Source organism: Rattus norvegicus, chromosome 19 (genome assembly GCF_021556685.1).
Source record: "Rattus norvegicus strain SHRSP/BbbUtx chromosome 19, alternate assembly SHRSP_T2T, whole genome shotgun sequence".
Classification (NCBI taxonomy): Eukaryota; Metazoa; Chordata; class Mammalia; order Rodentia; family Muridae; genus Rattus; species Rattus norvegicus.
The window spans coordinates 40,900,446-40,919,766 of NC_141552.1; the positions used below are offsets into that span (position 1 = coordinate 40,900,446).

Consider the following 19,321-nt stretch of genomic DNA (forward strand, 5'->3'; position numbering starts at 1 on the left):
CACACACACACACACACATCTTCATGGAGGAAGAACTGTGGGAGGGCCTGACCGGGGGGAGCAGGGAGTAGTATGTAAAGTGAATAAGTAAAGAATAAAATTAAGTTAAGAAAGGCAGACTGCACTCCATTAATAGTGAGCACGAGTTTTCCAGAGCATTGTTCGACCTGGTTGGTGATAAAGCTCTGAGAAGTCATGGACATTCTCAGGTAGAACTTGAGTATCTACTTTTTTTTTTGTGAAATGTGTGCAAATAATAGAAGTGCTACAATAAATCCCTTAAAATACCTTCTTGTGAAACTGACAAGAATGTAAACATACAATAATGATAAGCAACAAGCGAATAAGGTAAGTAAAACCCAAGTAGGAGTCCAAACCAGGGATCAGAGCCCAGACGCCATTCTGTACTGCAAACATCTACCAGCCCTGGACACGTGAGAATTTATTTCCACATCTTTAAAAAAAATTAAAGACACAAAAGCAAAACCAAAACAAAACAAATGAACAGAACTAAGAGAAGTCAGAGGCTCCAGACCCTGGGTTCTATACAAGACTAGGACTGCAATCTACATTCCGGAGGAGACGCTTCTGCTGGTAAATTGCTAGGCAGTAAAAGCAAGGAGAATTACTCAGTCAATCAATGGCCACATTGTGAGAAAGAGACCAGGTCTTACAATAGTTTCGTGACTGACTTTCACTAAATGGCACCTTATAGCCCACAGACAACCTCTCTCTAGACAGCAACTCTTTTCTCAGACCTTAAATAATTTCTCCAGATTAGTGTTTTGTCCGGTGTGTATCACACTGCCACAGATGTTTCAGTACCTGAGAGCAGAAGGCATCAGCAGGATCAATACAAGTGGAAAGAGAAGAGGAAATGGAGCAGACGACAGGGCAGGTACACGAAGTCAGAATTTACAGAGAATCAAGAAGGAGTGTTTAAAAAAGAAAATGAAACAAGCATGTACAAAAGTCTGGCATGGTAAAGAAGCTACACTGCCACAGTCTGCATGGGAAAGACATTCAGCTTCAAAAGTAGGGGAAAGGCTACTGGGCACGGTGGTGCATGCCGATGACCTCAGCCCTAAGGGGCAGAGGCAAGAGGCCAGCCAGTTACAGCTCAGCTTGGACTGGAATACAAGACTCAAAAATAAATAAATGCATTGAAAGAAATAAAGTGCAAATTCAAATAAAATATTTTTATCATTGGTTTTGGAAAACGTTCTGGTACTAGGGGATGAATAGGCTGCTAGCAGTTGAGTAATTTCTACTCCTCCAAGACATCTGAGTTCACTTACCAGCACCCTTGTGAGATAGCTCGAACTCTAGGGAATCTGAGACCCTGCTCTAGCCTCTGTGGGAACATGCATACATTACACTACACTATACACACACACACACACACACACACACACACACACACACATACACACACACACACATACACACACACATACATGAACACACACAATTGAAATCTTAATATATCACTAAAGATGTTTGGTGACCTACACTTCTCAGGCCTTCTTGGGGGTGGTAAACACAGTTACTTTTTGATGGCCATGCTAATATTTCCTAAAATTCAAAATCCACAATACACATGTCCTATGTATAAAGTTTTCCTTCTAAATTTTTTTCTTTGTATACTTACCAAAGTAATCCATATAATTATATAGATAGTCATCACATTATTGTATATAAAAGACAAAAGTAGAATAATTGAGCTCTTCAACAATAGTGACTACTATAGCACTGTCTGAGTGCGGCCTGCACCGCATCCTAGGCTCCTCATAGACAGGAGAAGTTAAGCTGCTTCAGTGTTGCAGTGCATAGATGCAGTTTAAATGATGTAAACTCCTTTAATGCTTTAATCGTTCAATTACGGCCAATGTAATGCTGGAATCTGACGTGGTGCTGCTCATTGGCCTTAAAAACTAATTTATAGATGTCATTTGACGTCTAAGAAAAGGAGACCATCTCAGTTAGAGCTATCTTATCTACATATATATATATATATATCCCATATATCGATATACTTATTTGTTTGTTTTGTGGATGAACTCAGAAATTAATCATGGTCATCTTTCAGGAGAGGAATCAGGATCTGAATGGAGAGAGATATTTCAGATTTCCCAGTTCATTTATTAGAAAGCTATGTGCATTGTTTATTTTAAACGATTAAGACAGTATACACAAGTTTTGATTTGATCCATGATCTCACCAAGTCCCTCAGGCTGGACTTACACTCATGATCACTGAGCCTGTCTCCCAGCTCCTGGGCTTACAAGCACACACCATCTCATTCAGCTGTTCTTACTTAGTTCTAATGCATAATTTAATAGCAATGGCATAGTACAGATTTTAAAGCCTTTAATTAATTTAGTCTATTTAAAACAATTTGTGTGTATACATACAGGCATGTGTTCCCATCTGTGCAGGTACATAAGCGTGTGTGTATGTGTGTGTGTGTGTGTGTGTGTGTGTGTGTTTGTGTTTGTGTGTGTGTGTGTGTGTGTGTGTGTGTGTGTGTGTGTGTGTGTGTGTGCATTTGAGCATGAACAGGCCAGAGATCAATTTCCGGTGTCATACCTGAGGTGTCAGGTTCTGTCACTGGTATCTAAGGCTTGCATATTAGGCTAGGCTGACCAGAGAACCCTGTGAGATCCACTTCCCCAGCATTGGCACTACAAGCATGTGGAATTTTACAGGAGTAGTAGGAATCAAACTCAAAGCACGTGACTCACTGAGCCTACAAAACAACTTAAGCAATTACATTTCTAATAATCTCATGATAAAAAGGAGGCATTTCTTTCCTTCTGTCTACACAATTTACAGCTTTGCTTTGCTTCTTTTCTGAAGTGACCCTTGGTATTTTACTGGCCACTTCCTCCAGCCTTCTCAATAGGCTTCCTGCTCAAGCAAGCAGCAGTCTGAGGCAGTCTTTGTGTCCCTCGTGTCCATGGGTAGAGGAGACTGGGGCCTGCGACATCTCTTAAAAACTCTCCTTCCAAAACAAACCCATGTCCTTTTGAATTTATAGAAATTCCAGGAGAGCAAATTGTTTCATGCTTTTCCCCCCAGAAAACAAAAGGAGAGATTCTCTATTTTTTATCAGAATTTTTTTTCAATCTCATCAGTATCTAAGCATTTGATCTATTCTTGGTTGATTTTAATTAGCTCTTGATTTGAATATCATTTCAAATGTTAAGGTCATCGCTTTTCTTTCTTTAATTAAGGAATCATCATGAGTGCTGAACTACCCATTAATGCTGTGATTTATGAAAAACATCTAGGATCATAGTTTCATTTTCAAAAAATTTCAATGTGGGCTTTCTCTTCGAAAATGCATTTCTGCAAATGCTGGGTTTGTCTCTGTTCTGCCCGAATGAAATAATATGGTAACTGCAATTTGAATTAATTCTAGTAAGCAAGAAAAATGTTACCATCTACTCAAATTAGCAATCTCAACCACTCCACCAACCCTTCCTCCCCACACCTATTGCTGCTTAGCACCTCACTTCTAACTGCACTGTTGACACTTACAGCACTGGGCTCTAGGGATGCAAAAAAATCCCACATGATTTCTAAACTCCATCCATCCTTCAGTAATTACATTTGTAGATAATGGAAAAGAAACCATTAACACAGAGTGCTTTTAAATCATAATTAATTACACATGCAAATGTACTGCTAAATTTGGATGCTCAATTAAACAGCTAATTGCATTGAAAATGAAATTGTGACCTTAAATTGAGGACCAAGCGCCCTGGCCCACCTGTGTGGATCCTTCTGTCTCAAGAAGAGACCGATTCCGTTTTCAATTCAGTTATAGGCCAGGAAAGAGAACAGGCCTCCACGTGCACAGATCCAGAACTGGAGCCAATCATAGCTGTCACACACTGGTATCTGTAAACCGTATCATCTGCTTCAAAGCCAGGTCTTCTGAAGAGAGGTACCCTAGGGATCCCAAGACTTTTAGACCTTCAGAATGTTTTTTTTTAATGCAGGAAATGCTGTCTTATACCACAACATTATTCAGAAGTGTAGGAGGTGTTTTCTTCTCATCCTTTAGCAGATATTGTCTTGAAGCTCTAATATAAACAGTTGGCAGGTAAGGTGGATCATTGAGAAGAGTAATCAAAATTATCATCACCAAATGCAATATGATACAGCTCTATGGCAAAGATTATAGATTCATATATTGGAATATAGATATTGTGTCTTATTACCTATCTAATAATATGTATATTATTAGAGTAGATGGCGACTCTTTGATTATGCTAAGAAATGTAAGTTACCATCCATTGGAACAGACAACCATGACCCAGGCTATCCAAAGCAGTTAAGTGACTCCATTGTTATACTCTGGCCTTCATCAAAGTCGTGGTAAGCATTAAGACTACATTTTGTAAGATTAAAGGAGCTTAAAATATTTACCACTCCAAGACAAGATTTAAAAGTCAGTAGCTATTTTATAAATAAAATTATCAAACCATCTTGAGATCAAAAGTAATTAGGCTTCATAATGTTCTCCCAAAGATAGCCATAGTTTAGTCCCCGAACCTGTGAATAAATTAGCCTACACAGAAAAAAAGCTAATTAAGGTTTCAGATGGATGGAAGCTTGCAAATCAGTCAGCCTTTAAATAGGTCCAGAGTTCTATGTGCACAGTGAGCATGGTCCAAGCCTCCTTCCAAGTGCAAGGTGAAGGCAGAGGGGATGTGAGAAGGATAAAGTACTACAGAAGGAAGGCACAGATGGGCATGGCACGGCCAGCTGTGAGTGGAGAAAGGATGGATAAGCCAAGGAATGTTGGTGATCTCTGCTAGCCGGAAAGGCAAGGATCCTCCCCTAGAGCCAGCAGCAGGAAAGCACACTCCTGTTGTCACCAGGACATTGTCATATTTCTGACCTCAAAATTTGTAAGGAGGAGCCAGAGAGATGACTCAGTGGGGAAGGTGCTGGCTGCCAACCATGGCGACCTCAATTTAATCAGTGGGACTCACATATAATAAGGGGACAGAACTGACCCCCATATGTTGTCCTCTGACATCCATATGTGTGACTACACACACACACACACACACACACACACACACACACTAACATGTAATAAAAATTCTTTGAATGAACAGTAAATTAATAATTTCCTGTTTCTTAACCCACTTAGCTTTTAACCAATCACTGTAGGAAATAGACAACTTAAACCATTTATGTCAAAAATATTTGCAAGTGAATAGCCAACAACTGCTCATAGAAGTCTCCAAAATGCTCTGAGTCTTCAGGATTGATGCCAGCGCACACAACGTTCATGCGTCATCCCAGCTGACTCTATTCTACACGCTATCTGAGAGTCCAGGCACACTTACTGAACTGCTGCAGAGACGTGCAGGCCCTCGCTTTGCAAGAACAACATTTTATTTTCTCCTTTACCTAAATAAGACTTGTCAGGCTGTCTGTGAAGGTCTGTATCATGTTGATAGAAGCTTCTTTGATGAATGGCTAATTCTCTTTTGGTCAACAGGCTTAGTAGAGATGCGTCCATTCTAGTGGATCCACAGTGAATTCCAAAATACCACCAAACTACTTTTAATGTCTTCTGCCCATCCCCCGACATACATAGCTTTGCAATGTAGGACTGTGAAGATTACAACATATGACTATGTAGATTACAGTTTGCCACCCTCGTGATTGCTGCGGCTAGCTGATGATGCTCTGCATGACAAGAGTGTAGAAATAAATAGTGCTCGCACTAAATCAGGTCCAAATTCGAACTTCAAAGTGGGGTTCCTATCAAATGTGTGTATCGCTTTTACATCATCTTAAAGCTGGAAACTTGTAGGTAGCGGTACCCCCAATGTCTCAAATTGATTTCTTAGTTGCTTTTGGAAAACTCCATTAAAGTTAACTAACACATGGCTTAAGGGGACGAGTAAGGAGAAAGAGGGCTGACTTGGTTGCGATTGGATTGATTTGCACCTTGGAATTAACCAGTGCGTGCACCAGGCATCCATGTATGTAGCAAATATTGAATGTGAATGCAGTTTCATTGACTTCCAAACATTGAAAACTTCATATTTTTTTTATGTTTCTTTTTTTTTCATTAACTTGAGTATTTCTTATATACATTTCGAGTGTTATTCCCTTTCCCGGTATCCGGGCAAACATCCCCCTCCCCCCTCCCCTTCCTTATGGGTGTTCCCCTCCCAACCCTCCCCCCATTGCCGCCCTCCCCCCACCAGTCTAGTTCACTGGGGGTTCAGTCTTAGCAGGACCCAGGGCTTCCCCTTCCACTGGTGCTCTTACTAGGATATTTATTGCTACCTATGAGGTCAGAGTCCAGGGTCAGTCCATGTATAGTCTTTAGGTAGTGGCTTAGTCCCTGGAAGCTCTGGTTGCTTAGCATTGTTGTACATATGGGGTCTCGAGCCCCTTCAAGCTCTTCCAGTTCTTTCTCTGATTCCTTCAACGGGGGTCCTATTCTCAGTTCAGTGGTTTGCTGCTGGCATTCGCCTCTGTATTTGCTGTATTCTGGCTGTGTCTCTCAGGACCGATCTACATCCGGCTCCTGTCGGTCTGCACTTCTTTGCTTCATCTATCTTGTCTAATTGGGTGGCTATATATGTATGGGCCACATGTGGGGCAGGCTCTGAATGGGTGTTCCTTCAGTCTCTGTTTTAATCTTTGCCTCTCTCTTCCCTGCCAAGGGTATTCTTGTTCCCCTTTTAAAGAAGGAGTGAAGCATTCACATTTTGATCATCCGTCTTGAGTTTCATTTGTTCTAGGCATCTAGGGTAATTCAAGCATTTGGGCTAATAGCCACTTATCAATGAGTGCATACCATGTATGTCTTTCTGTGATTGGGTTAGCTCACTCAGGATGATGTTTTCCAGTTCCAACCATTTGCCTACGAATTTCATAAAGTCGTTGTTTTTGATAGCTGAGTAATATTCCATTGTGTAGATGTACCACATTTTCTGTATCCATTCCTCTGTTGAAGGGCATCTGGGTTCTTTCCAGCTTCTGGCTATTATAAATAAGGCTGCAATGAACATAGTGGAGCAAGTGTCTTTTTTATATGTTGGGGCATCTTTTGGGTATATGCCCAAGAGAGGTATAGCTGGATCCTCAGGCAGTTCAATGTCCAATTTTCTGAGGAACCTCCAGACTGATTTCCAGAATGGTTGTACCAGTCTGCAATCCCACCAACAATGGAGGAGTGTTCCTCTTCCTCCACATCCTCGCCAGCATCTGTTGTCCCCTGAGTTTTTGATCTTAGCCATTCTCACTGGTGTGAGGTGAAATCTCAGGGTTGTTTTGATTTGCATTTCCCTTATGACTAAAGATGTTGAACATTTCTTTAGGTGTTTCTCAGCCATTCGGCATTCCTCAACTGTGAATTCTTTGTTTAGCTCTGAACCCCATTTTTTAATAGGGTTATTTGTTTCCCTGCGGTCTAACTTCTTGAGTTTTTGTATATTTTGGATATAAGGCCTCTATCTGTTGTAGGATTGGTAAAGATCTTTTCCCAATCTGTTGGTTGCCGTTTTATCCTAACCACAGTGTCCTTTGCCTTACAGAAGCTTTGCAGTTTTATGAGATCCCATTTGTCGATTCTTGATCTTAGAGCTTAAGCCATTGGTGTTTTGTTTAGGAAATTTTTTCCAGTGCCCATGTGTTCCAGATGCTTCCCTAGTTTTTCTTCTATTAGTTTGAGTGTATCAGGTTTGATGTGGAGGTCCTTGATCCACTTGGACTTAAGCTTTGTACAGGGTGATAAGCATGGATCAATCTGCATTCTTCTACATGTTGACCTCCAGTTGAACCAGCACCATTTGCTGAAAATGCTATCTTTTATCCATTGGATGGTTTTGGCTCCTTTGTCAAAAATCAAGTGACCATAGGTGTGTGGGTTCATTTCTGGGTCTTCAATTCTATTCCATTGGTCTATCTGTCTGTCTCTGTACCAATACCATGCAGTTTTTATCACTATTGCTCTGTAATACTGCTTGAGTTCAGGGATAGTGATTCCCCCTGAAGTCCTTTTATTGTTGAGGATACCTTTAGCTATCCTGGGTTTTTTGTTATTCCAGATGAATTTGCAAATTGTTCTGTCTAACTCTTTGAAGAATTGGATTGGTATTTTGATGGGGATTGCATTGAATCTGTAGATTGCTTTTGGTAAAATGGCCATTTTTACTATATTAATCCTGCCAATCCATGAGCATGGGAGATCTTTCCATCTTCTGAGGTCTTCTTCAATTTCCTTCTTCAGTGTCTTGAAGTTCTTATTGTACAGATCTTTTACTTGCTTTGTTAAAGTCACACCGAGGTACTTTATATTATTTGGGTCTATTATGAAGGGTGTCGTTTCCCTAATTTCTTTCTCGGCTTGTTTCTCTTTTGTTTAGAGGAAGGCTACTGATTTATTTGAGTTAATTTTATACCCAGCCACTTTGCTGAAGTTGTTTATCAGCTTTAGTAGTTCTCTGGTGGAACTTTTGGGATCACTTAAATATACTATCATATCATCTGCAAACAGTGATATTTTGACTTCTTCTTTTCCGATCTGTATCCCCTTGACCTCCTTTTGTTGTCTGATTGCTCTGGCTAGAACTTCAAGAACTATATTGAATAAGTAGGGAGAGAGTGGGCAGCCTTGTCTAGTCCCTGATTTTAGTGGGATTGCTTCGAGTTTCTCTCCATTTAGTTTAATGTTAGCAACTGGTTTGCTGTATATGGCTTTTACTATGTTCAGGTATGGGCCTTGAATTCCTATTCTTTCCAGGACTTTTATCATGAAGGTGTGTTGAATTTTGTCAAATGCTTTCTCAGCGTCTAATGAAAAGATCATGTGGTTTTGTTCTTTCAGTTTGTTTATATAATGGATCACGTTGATGGTTTTCCGTATATTAAACCATCCCTGCATGCCTGGGATGAAGCCTACTTGGTCATGGTGGATGATTGTTTTGATGTGCTCTTGGATTCGGTTTGCCAGAATTTTGTTGAGTATTTTTGCGTCGATATTCATAAGGGAAATTGGTCTGAAGTTCTCTTTCTTTGTTGTGTCTTTGTGTGGTTTAGGTATAAGAGTAATTGTGGCTTCGTAGAAGGTATTCGGTAGTGATCCATGTGTTTCAATTTTGTGGAATAGTTTGGATAATATTGGTATGAGGTCTTCTCTGAAGGTTTGGTAGAATTCTGCACTAAACCCGTCTGGACCTGGGCTCTTTTTGGTTGGGAGACCTTTAATGACTGCTTCTATTTCCTTAGGAGTTATGGGGTTGTTTAACTGGTTTATCTGTTCCTGATTTAACTTCGGTACCTGGTATCTGTCTAGGAAATTGTCCATTTCCTGAAGATTTTCAAGTTTTGTTGAATATAGTTTTTTATAGTAAGATCTGATGATTTTTTGAATTTCCTCTGAATCTGTAGTTATGTCTCCCTTTTCATTTCTGATTTTGTTAATTTGGATGCACTCTCTGTGTCCTCTCATTAGTCTGGCTAAGGGTTTATCTATCTTGTTGATTTTCTCAAAGAACCAACTTTTGGTTCTGTTGATTCTTTCTATGGTCCTTTTTGTTTCTACTTGGTTGATTTCAGCTCTGAGTTTGATTATTTCCTGCCTTCTACTCCTCCTGGGTGTATTTGCTTCTTTTTGTTCTAGAGCTTTTAGGTGTGCTGTCAAGCTGCTGACATATGCTCTTTCCTGTTTCTTTCTGCAGGCACTCAGCGCTATGAGTTTTCCTCTTAGCACAGCTTTCATTGTGTCCCATAAGTTTGGGTATGTTGTACCTTCATTTTCATTAAATTCTAAAAAGTTTTTAATTTCTTTCTTTATTTCTTCCTTGACCAGGTTATCATTGAGTAGAGCATTGTTCAATTTCCAAGTATATGTGGGCATTCTTCCTTGATTGTTATTGAAGACCAGTTTTAGGCCGTGGTGGTCCGATAGCACGCATGGGATTATTTCTATCTTTCTGTACCTGTTGAGGCCCATTTTTTGACCAATTATATGGTCAATTTTGGAGAAAGTACCATGAGGAGCTGAGAAGAAGGTATATCCTTTTGCTTTAGGATAGAATGTTCTATAAATATCCGTTAAGTCCATTTGGCTCATGACTTCTCTTAGTCTGTCTACATCTTTGTTCAATTTCTGTTTCCATGATCTGTCCATTGATGAGAGTGGGGTGTTGAAATCTCCCACTATTATTGTGTGAGGTGCAATGTGTGTTTTGAGCTTTAGTAAGGTTTCTTTTACATATGTAGGTGCCCTTGTATTTGGGGCATAGATATTTAGGATTGAGAGTTCATCTTGGTGGATTTTTCCTTTGATGAATATGAAGTGTCCTTCCTTATCTTTTTTGATGACTTTTAATTGAAAATTGATTTTATTTGATATTAGAATGGCTACTCCAGCTTGCTTCTTCTGACCATTTGCTTGGAAAATTGTTTTCCAGCCTTTCACTCTGAGGTAATGTCTGTCTTTTTCTCTGAGGTGTGTTTCCTGTAGGCAGCAGAATGCAGGGTCCTCGTTGCGTATCCAGTTTGTTAATCTATGTCTTTTTATTGGGGAGTTGAGGCCATTGATGTTGAGAGATATTAAGGAATAGTGATTATTGCTTCCCGTTGTATTCGTATTTGGATGTGAGGTTATGTTTGTGTGCTTTCATTCTCTTTGTTTTGTTGCCAAGACGATTAGTTTCTTGCTTCTTCTAGGTTATAGCTTGCCTCCTTATGTTGGGCTTTACCATTTATTATCCTTTGTAGTGCTGGATTTGTAGAAAGATATTGTGTAAATTTGGTTTTGTCATGGAATATCTTGTTTTCTCCATCTATGTTAATTGAGAGTTTTGCAGGATACAGTAACCTGGGTTGGCATTTGTGTTCTCTTAGGGTCTGTATGACATCAGTCCAGGATCTTCTGGCCTTCATAGTTTCTGGCGAGAAGTCTGGTGTGATTCTGATAGGTCTGCCTTTATATGTTACTTGACCTTTTTCCCTTACTGCTTTTAATATTGTTTCTTTATTTTGTGTGTTTGGTGTTTTGACTATTATGTGACGGGAGGTGTTTCTTTTCTGGTCCAATCTATTTGGAGTTCTGTAGGCTTCTTGTATGCCTATGGGTATCTCTTTTTTTAGATTAGGGTAGTTTTCTTCTATGATTTTGTTGAAGATATTTACTGGTCCTTTGAGCTGGGAGTCTTCACTCTCTTCTATACCTATTATCCTTAGGTTTGATCTTCTCATTGAGTCCTGGATTTCCTGTATGTTTTGGACCAGTAGCTTTTTCTGCTTTACATTATCTTTGACAGTTGAGTCAATGATTTCTATGGAATCTTCTGCTCCTGAGATTCTCTCTTCCATCTCCTGTATTCTGTTGGTGAAGCTTGTATCTACAGCTCCTTGTCTCTTCTTTTGGTTTTCTATATCCAGGGTTGTTTCCATGTGTTCTTTCTTGATTGCTTCTATTTCCATTTTTAATTCCTTCAACTGTTTGATTGTGTTTTCCTGGAATTCTTTCAGGGATTTTTGCGATTCCTCTCTGTAGGCTTCTACTTGTTTATTAATGTTTTCCTGTGTTTCCCTAAGGGAGTTCTTCACGTCTTTTTTGAAGTCCTCCAGCATCATGATCAAATATGATTTTGAAACTAGATCTTGCTTTTCTGGTGTGTTTGGATATTCCATGTTTGTTTTGATGGGAGAATTGGGCTCTGATGATGCCAAGTAGTCTTGGTTTCTGTTGCTTGGGTTCCTGCGCTTGCCTCTCGCCATCAGATTATCTCTTGTGTTACTTTGTTCTGCTATTTCTGACAGTGGCTAGAGTGTCCTATAAGCCTGTGTGTCAGGAGTGCTGTAGACCTGTTTTCCTCTCTTTCAGTCAGTTATGGGGACAGAGTGTTCTGCTTTCGGGCGTGTAGTTTTCCCTCTCTACAGGTCTTCAGCTGTTCCTGTGGGCCTGTGTCTTGAGTTCACCAGGCAGCTTTCTTGCAGCAGAAAAGTTGGTCTTACCTGTGGTCCCGAGGCTCAAGTTCGCTCGTGGGGTGCTGCCCACGGGCTCTCTGCGGTGGCAGCAACCAGGAAGACCTGTGCCGCCCCTTCCGGGAGCTTCAGTGCACCAGGGTTCCAGATGGCCTTTGGTGTTTTCCTCTGGCATCCGAGATGTATGTACAGAGAGCAGTCTCTTCTGGTTTCCCAGGCTTGTCTGCCTCTCTGAAGGTTTAGCTCTCCGTCCCATGGGATTTGGGTGCAGAGAACTGTTTATCCGGTCTGTTTCCTTCAGGGTCCAGCGGTGTCTCTGGCAGGGGTCCTGCCGCTCCTGGGCCCTCCCCCACCGGAGCCCAGAGGCCTTATACAGTTTCCTCTTGGGCCAGGGATGTGGGCAGGGGTGAGCAGTGTTGGTGGTCTCTTCCGCTCTGCAGCTTCAGGAGTGCCCACCTGACCAGGCGTTTGGGTCTCTCTCTCACAGTGTCTGGGAGCAGAGAGCTGCTGCGGGCCGGGCGAAAACTTCATATTTTTAATAAATTAAAAAATCAGTATTCTGACCAGAGAAGCACTAGCATTTTATAATCCCTCCGGTGGGGCACACGTGTGTGCCAGCTTAGTCAGTGTTGTCCTTATTTGTCACCCTTTCCATTACCATAACATCCCTGCTGCTGCCAAGTCTGAGTGTCATTGAGCATGAACAAATGACTCAGCAGCAAATATTCATCACTGAGAGAAATAATTATTCTAAAATTATCATATGCTTTTGACAAAGTGAGAGACAAGAAGTCAAGAAAAAAATACTTCCAAGCAACTAAGGAAGCAATTATGATTTGTTACTGAGAGAGATTGCAATATCTTAGAGACTCCAACCAAAAACAATGTGAATATAAAAGAAGAGAGGAGAACTGTGGAGATGGGAGGGGAGCTTGGCCAATGCTTCATCCCTCCCTTGACGTCACCGTTTACTTTGAGGAAAGCCAGCTGCATTCCTATGAGGTCACTCAGGTACCCCCATGGAGAGCATTTGGAGCTTTCCAGACAGTAGCCGGCAGAGACCTGAAGGGGCTCACTAGCTAGGTGGGCAACCACCTCAATGACAGAGCCTCAGATTCCAGTCAAAGATTCACATGGACGCTGATGAGTGGACCCCAGGTGAGACCAGGAGCTGGCGTCACAGACCTCTGAGAGAGACCTCTGAGATCCCTGATGTTCAGAAACTGTCTAATGAGATTCACTGGAATCAATTTTGAGGCACCTTTTTACTCACTAATAAATGTCTATTGTCTAAAACAATGTACCGAAAGACATAAAAGACAGCAAGTTGAAAACTGGAAATACCAGCCCATACCCCAATTATTGTAACTATTTTGCATACTCATCAAACGCATGTTAGGTAACAAGAATACTCTTTCAGATTTCTTTGCCATGGAGTGTATTGTGTTGGGGATCCCCAAGACCACCTCTGTTTAAATGCTTGGCCAAGATAGCTCATGTAACTCAGAGAGGCTGCCATGGTCCTGGCTAGAGTCACTGCAGTGAAAAGATCTGAACTGGTCTGCAAAGCTAGGAGTACAAGGGGTCCAGAAGAAGCAAGGAACAGGAACGTGCTTTCTGCTGTGCTCCCTCAGTTGTCTTGCCCAGGTGCCATTTAGTCATCCCAGGTATGACCCGTAGTGTAGCATAATGTCCACTAATGTCTTGGAACCCTGGGTAGAGTACCTCTGCTGCCTATCTTAGTGACGTAGTCCCCACCTCCCCTAGAAGTCATATCAATACAATAGAGAAGCACAGGTCACTGCCATCAGTCTCCTTAGCATGAGCTTTTTACCAGGCTAAAGTCTCCATTGTATAAAAATACAATGCCGCTAATCAGGTTAAGTTGTAAGAACCATGAAAGTCCAGTTTTACATTTATTGTCCAGCCTGGTTCTATATAGATTTATAGGTCTACCACTTATCTCTTTATGGGTGAAACATCCTGCCTCAGTTTCTTCTCTTGTTGCCATGATAAAGCATGGACAAAAGCTACTTAAGGGAGGAAAGGTTGAGTTTTGATCATAGTTCAAGTCACAATTATTGTGGTGGGGAAGTCAAGATATCCTGAGTAGGAATCATTTTGACAAACCATATTCAAAATTGCAAAACAGAAAGGGCTGAGCATATGCCTGCTGATGCTCAGCAAGCTTTCTCCATCTTATGCAGCACAGGGTCCCCTGCCCAGGAAACGGTCTCACCTGTAACTAATGTGGATCTTCCCATATCAGTTAGCATAATCACGACGTTTCCTCCTAAGTCACCCAGATGCTCCTCTTCCAAGTGATTCTAGATTTTTGTGGCGTTGGCAAGCAATGTTAACCTCTACCCATCCTCATCACCCATCAACCAGACCCTTCATTTTGATGTTGATATATTGGAATTTAATCATGTACATACCATTTCTAGATGGTGTCAATTTTCAGTGGAAGTTTTCTGTAAATGATTGTAGCTTCCTCCCTGGACTCAGTGGGAAAATTCCTGGTGTTTTTAATGGGTCCGAGGATTTGTTTCAGTGGTCTAGCAAACAAGAGGGTGTATTTTAATGAGAAAGCTAGAAGTATCAGAACCAAATCTTGGCATTTGTGTTTCTTTCTCTCTCTCTCTCTCTCTCTTTTTTTTTTTTTTTGGTTCTTTTTTTTCGGAGCTGGGGACAGAACCCAGGACCTTGGGCTTCCTAGGCAAGCGCTCTACCACTGAGCTAAATCCCCAGCCCCTTCTTTGTCTCTCATGATTACTTGTGAAACTTTGTGTCCTGTTTTAGAGTCCTCATCAATAAAATGTAAAGAAAAAATGTAACAATGTTTTTATACACATTACCAACTGGGAGGATTACACAGGGTTGGCACTCTTAAATCAACATGAAATGAAAGAATACACATTTCTGGTTCAGGTCAGACGAAAATCATGAGTGAATTAACATTATTCATTGAAGCTAAAGACGTGTCGCAGAGTTCTATACCAAACACTGGTTGATCACTAAAGGGAATACTGCCTAAGAACATGGAGAAGTGAGGGGGGGAAACCCGTAGGGCTGCCTGAATGTGTCCTCTGTGATCTTATGACAATAGGAAGTAGGAAAGAGAGATTTGAGGTGAGGAGGCAGGAGAGGTCTCACTTCACTGCAAAACTATTAGGCTAGATTTTAGCTTGGGAGCTAGCATGGCAAACAGAAATCAGCCATTCTGACTATACTCAGTCCCACATGACAAATTTTAGCTCTCAGGTTTTAGAAAATACACAGTACTCCTCACAGAAAGGGGGTGTGTCCATCCCCCCTTTAAGCTGACATTATTCATATGAATTCATTGTTTACACCGGTACCTACACTTCCTATTTGCATCCCGTACCTGACATTTCATTTCCGTCCTGACTCTTCAACATTTATTCCATTTCCTCAAACCTGCATGTGTCTGCTGTATGTCTCTTCAAATAAACTCTCACCTCTTCAGCTTCTAAGGCTTTCCTTGCTCTGCTAACAAACCCACGATTCTCGATTCATGTGGGCAAACACGAATTTTAATTTACAGCAAACTACAGGTGATCATAATTGTATCTTGCAGCAATCAACTGTAGATTTGAAATTAATTCCTCTGCCTGTGCTGGGTCACCTTTAGATCTTATTAAGGTGAGAAAATAGCTTGAAGCAAGAGGCCCAACATTTTCCTGCATAAAACATGTTTTTTGGGATTGACTCGCTTTGAATTTCCTGAAGTTCTTTACACCATGCCTTTCAGCCTATGCTCTTACCTTTTCATCAGAGACATAAAGAATTCAGGGTTATCCCCATAGGTCAGGCCTTCATTTGGATGTGCCAAGAGCTGAAGCAGAAGATGATAGATGCAGTTCAAATCCAGCGCTGATGACCATCCCCAGCAGCCACGGGGTTCACAGGTCTGAGAGGCATACAGCTGGCTTCCCTATGCAGAGTTTCCTGTCTACACTGTTACATATCTGAGGTTTGCCTGCTATCACTTGTTTCCACCAGGGTCTCATTGTTTTGGGGGGTAGAAATTTAGAGTTTGGCTAAGAAGTAAATAGTAGTGCTTTTGCATAGATGGGAAATCCTCAGAGCAGGGAAGATTCTTCAGATGACTTAGCATAAAAGTTACCAGCATGTCTGTTGCAAGGATATGGTCAATCTGGGTTTTCAGTGTTAGATGAAGATTCTTATTCAAATATTCCATGCTAGGCGATCCATTAGGGGTTGTGCTAGTCCAGCTGTCCTACCTGACACACCTAACATCATCAGAGAAATCAGAAAGGTTACAGTGATTACAGTTTGTTTGAAAGCATGGTAAGAAAGCAGAGTAAGGAGATTCTGTTCTACTGCTTAGCTCATCATAGTAATGTATAGCCTGACAAACCAGATAGGGAATCATGGCCACAGGAAAGCTCTAGATGCTTTGAGAAGAAAAAGCACAATTGAGCGACAAGGTGAGAGGACTTGGCTGCTGTAAGCTTACTCAGGTTCGTTTAGGTAGGGCTTGTTCATAACTGTCACATGAAATAATTTTTGAAAAAGCCTCGTTTCCTCTGAAAACAGTCCTGGCTTGGATGATAAATTACATGCTGAACTGGACTGGTTCAAAGCCCGTGCATCCACCCTTGAAATACTGCAGCATCAGAAGGTTCTGAAGAAGACAAGGGACATGCTCTAGATGTCTCCTGAGTGGCACAAGAGAGCAGGTCAGAAGGAGAAAGACTGGCAGGTTGCATAAACGAAGGGGGTCTGACTCCAAGACAGCTCAACAAAAAAAGCAGCCTGCCACTGGAGATTTCAGAGTGCAAGCCTCCCAATGTTGCCAAAGTAGTATGATGTCAACAGAAAGATGATACAGTGCCAGGTCCTACGCTGGCCACCCACACTTTAAAACTATTCGAAAGATAAATGGAAGAATGAAGTAATGACGATGGTATACACGATGGATTAATCTGCGAAGTGAAAGTGAGAGAGACAATGGTTTATTGATTTCAGGTGCTGTGGGAGCTGTAAGCCAACATGCAGAGGTTAGCAGCAGGCTCAAGACTTCTGTCACTTGGAACCCGAAAATAGCAGAGATGACATCAAGACATAGGGATGTTGCAAAGTTATGTGTTTCTCAAAGAGACTGGAGTCATATTTATGTAGAACACACATTTTTCAAGGGAGCACAGGAAATCCTGAGAAGACAGGTCTACATGCCAAAAAATACAAAGCAGAGGCCGTAAAACCCATAATCTCAAGGGATGTCTACCATAGCGTTGATGGAGTAGTCTATCAAAAATACACTGCGCTTGCTTCTCAGGCTATGCCATCCAGGGTCAATGCCAAGGCTTAAACAAGTCTCAGACTGAGGTTCAAGCTCTCATACAGGTTCCCAGCTATGCCCTGGCTCCCAGGAAAGGACAGAGAGTATAAGATAGAAGGTATTGATGTAGACATTGCTACTCTCTGCAGGGAGCTGGTGTCCTTCAGTACTGTTTGCGCAAATAATTCTGATGTGGAGAGGGTTTCTTAAGAAAACAAAAAGCCAGAAATGAGGGCAGGAAGGAACCTATTCTAAAACGGTTCTTAAACATCTGGGAATATGCTTAGCATAAAAAGATTATTGAATTAGAATTATAGAGAAGCATTATCTTTTAACCGTCCTTTTGGCAATAGTAAAGGGAGAGAGGCACTTTCATAATAGAGATAGTAGGAAATAAATTGTGACAGTCTCAATGGAGAATGGCTTGGCAATGAAAATGAATATATAAAACATGCGTTCTTTTTGACTTAGAAGTTTCTACTTTCAGAGGAATAGCTTGCTGGCATTCTTGCATATATATGGATAACATCATATGAACGTGTGTACTGAAGCACTGTATTTAAAATTCAAAATATTAAGATAACCTAAATATATTTAGAAGAGTTTGGACAAGTGATATATGCAATGTTGAGTATTAACTAAGTATCAAGGATTGTACTAAGTATCAAGGATTAACTAAGTACTAAGGATTGTAAGGGTTTGCTTCTATTGACCAGTCAGTATTCTTGTAAAATAATTTATCAGGTAGAAATGAATGCTATCTTCTTTTAACACACACAAAAAAGGGAGGGCACACATCTAAATGCTTTGCAAATGATTTTGTACCAAAGGATAAATGTGGGGTTGATGGTTCCCAGAATCTAATCTACACATTATGTATAGACAGCTTGTTTTATTTCAAGTGTAAAGTCTTTTATTATTGCCCCAAACCACTAATGTAGATGTGTGTGTGTGTGTGTGTGTGTGTGTGCGCGCGCGCGCGCTAGTATAGTATGGCCTCATGATAGAGTCTTAAGTGAAAATAGAACAGTATTAAATATAAATGTCCTTATATGAAAAAATACACATCTAAGTTCAGTACAAAGACTGGAGAACTACAGAAATGTAGGAGATATCTGTGAAAAGACATTGCATAATTGAATCACAGCAGTCAGAGGCAAGGTCCCACTTAAATGATTCTTTTCATGATTTGCCCAGAGGCTCATGTTTTTGGGGTCTCAGGTGGGAGCACTTTCTGGGTAGCTGGGGCACTGGTAGGACATGAGGCATGGTAGACAGGAACAAGACACTTAGAACACTATCTACTCCTAGTTTTGAGCTGTCTCTCCTGGTCCAACCCTACAGCCCATTGCACAAACTCCCACCACCAGAGACTGAGGCACTCCATGTGCCTTTCATTCCGTGATGATGGATGTGTCCTTAACAATGACACCAAATCTTCCCACAAATTCATTCTGTTTGATGTTTTGTCTCATCTACTCAAAGAAGTTAATAAAATACTGTGGGCTCTTTTGAACCTCCCAATATTCTAGGCACCTTAATTCTATTGCCGTTTTAAAGGGAAAGACAATAAAAGCAAAAAGTAATAGAAGAAAATGAAGGTGCAGTTTGACACAGCTTTTCTGAGGAAGACTCTGGAGGCTATATACAGGAAGACCTGGACTTAAAGAATAGACTGATTCAACATGAGGCATTGCAAAAACATTTTTGTTATTGTAATTTAAAAAAATAGTGGAAAGAGGGCTGAAGAGATGGCTCAAGAGTTAAAAATATTTGCTGTTCTTCCAGTATACTTAGGTTAGGTTCCCAGCACTCACATTTAATGTCTCACAACTGCTTGTAACTCCAGTTCCAGGGGATCTGATACCCTCTTCTGGCCTCAGTAGACACTGTGCGCTAGTGGCATGTACCTGCACACAGACAAACACATATGCTTTTAAATTGAAATAAATCTTTTAGGTTAATGAAATAATATCTACACTCTTAAAATGTATCTATAGTATTCCTAAT

The 19,321-nt window shown here is 40.9% G+C and overlaps 1 long non-coding RNA gene across 7 annotated transcripts in view; it reads right to left on the bottom strand.

Annotated features, from left to right (window-relative positions):
• LOC147999408 (uncharacterized) overlaps positions 1-19,321 on the bottom strand; it is a 101,803-nt gene that overhangs the window by 43,145 nt on the left and 39,337 nt on the right. For all 7 annotated transcript variants that reach the window (XR_015644072.1, XR_015644073.1, XR_015644069.1 and 4 more), the window contains exon 3: positions 14,421-14,540. This is a non-coding gene — a long non-coding RNA (uncharacterized LOC147999408). The remainder of the gene's footprint in view (positions 1-14,420; positions 14,541-19,321) is intronic.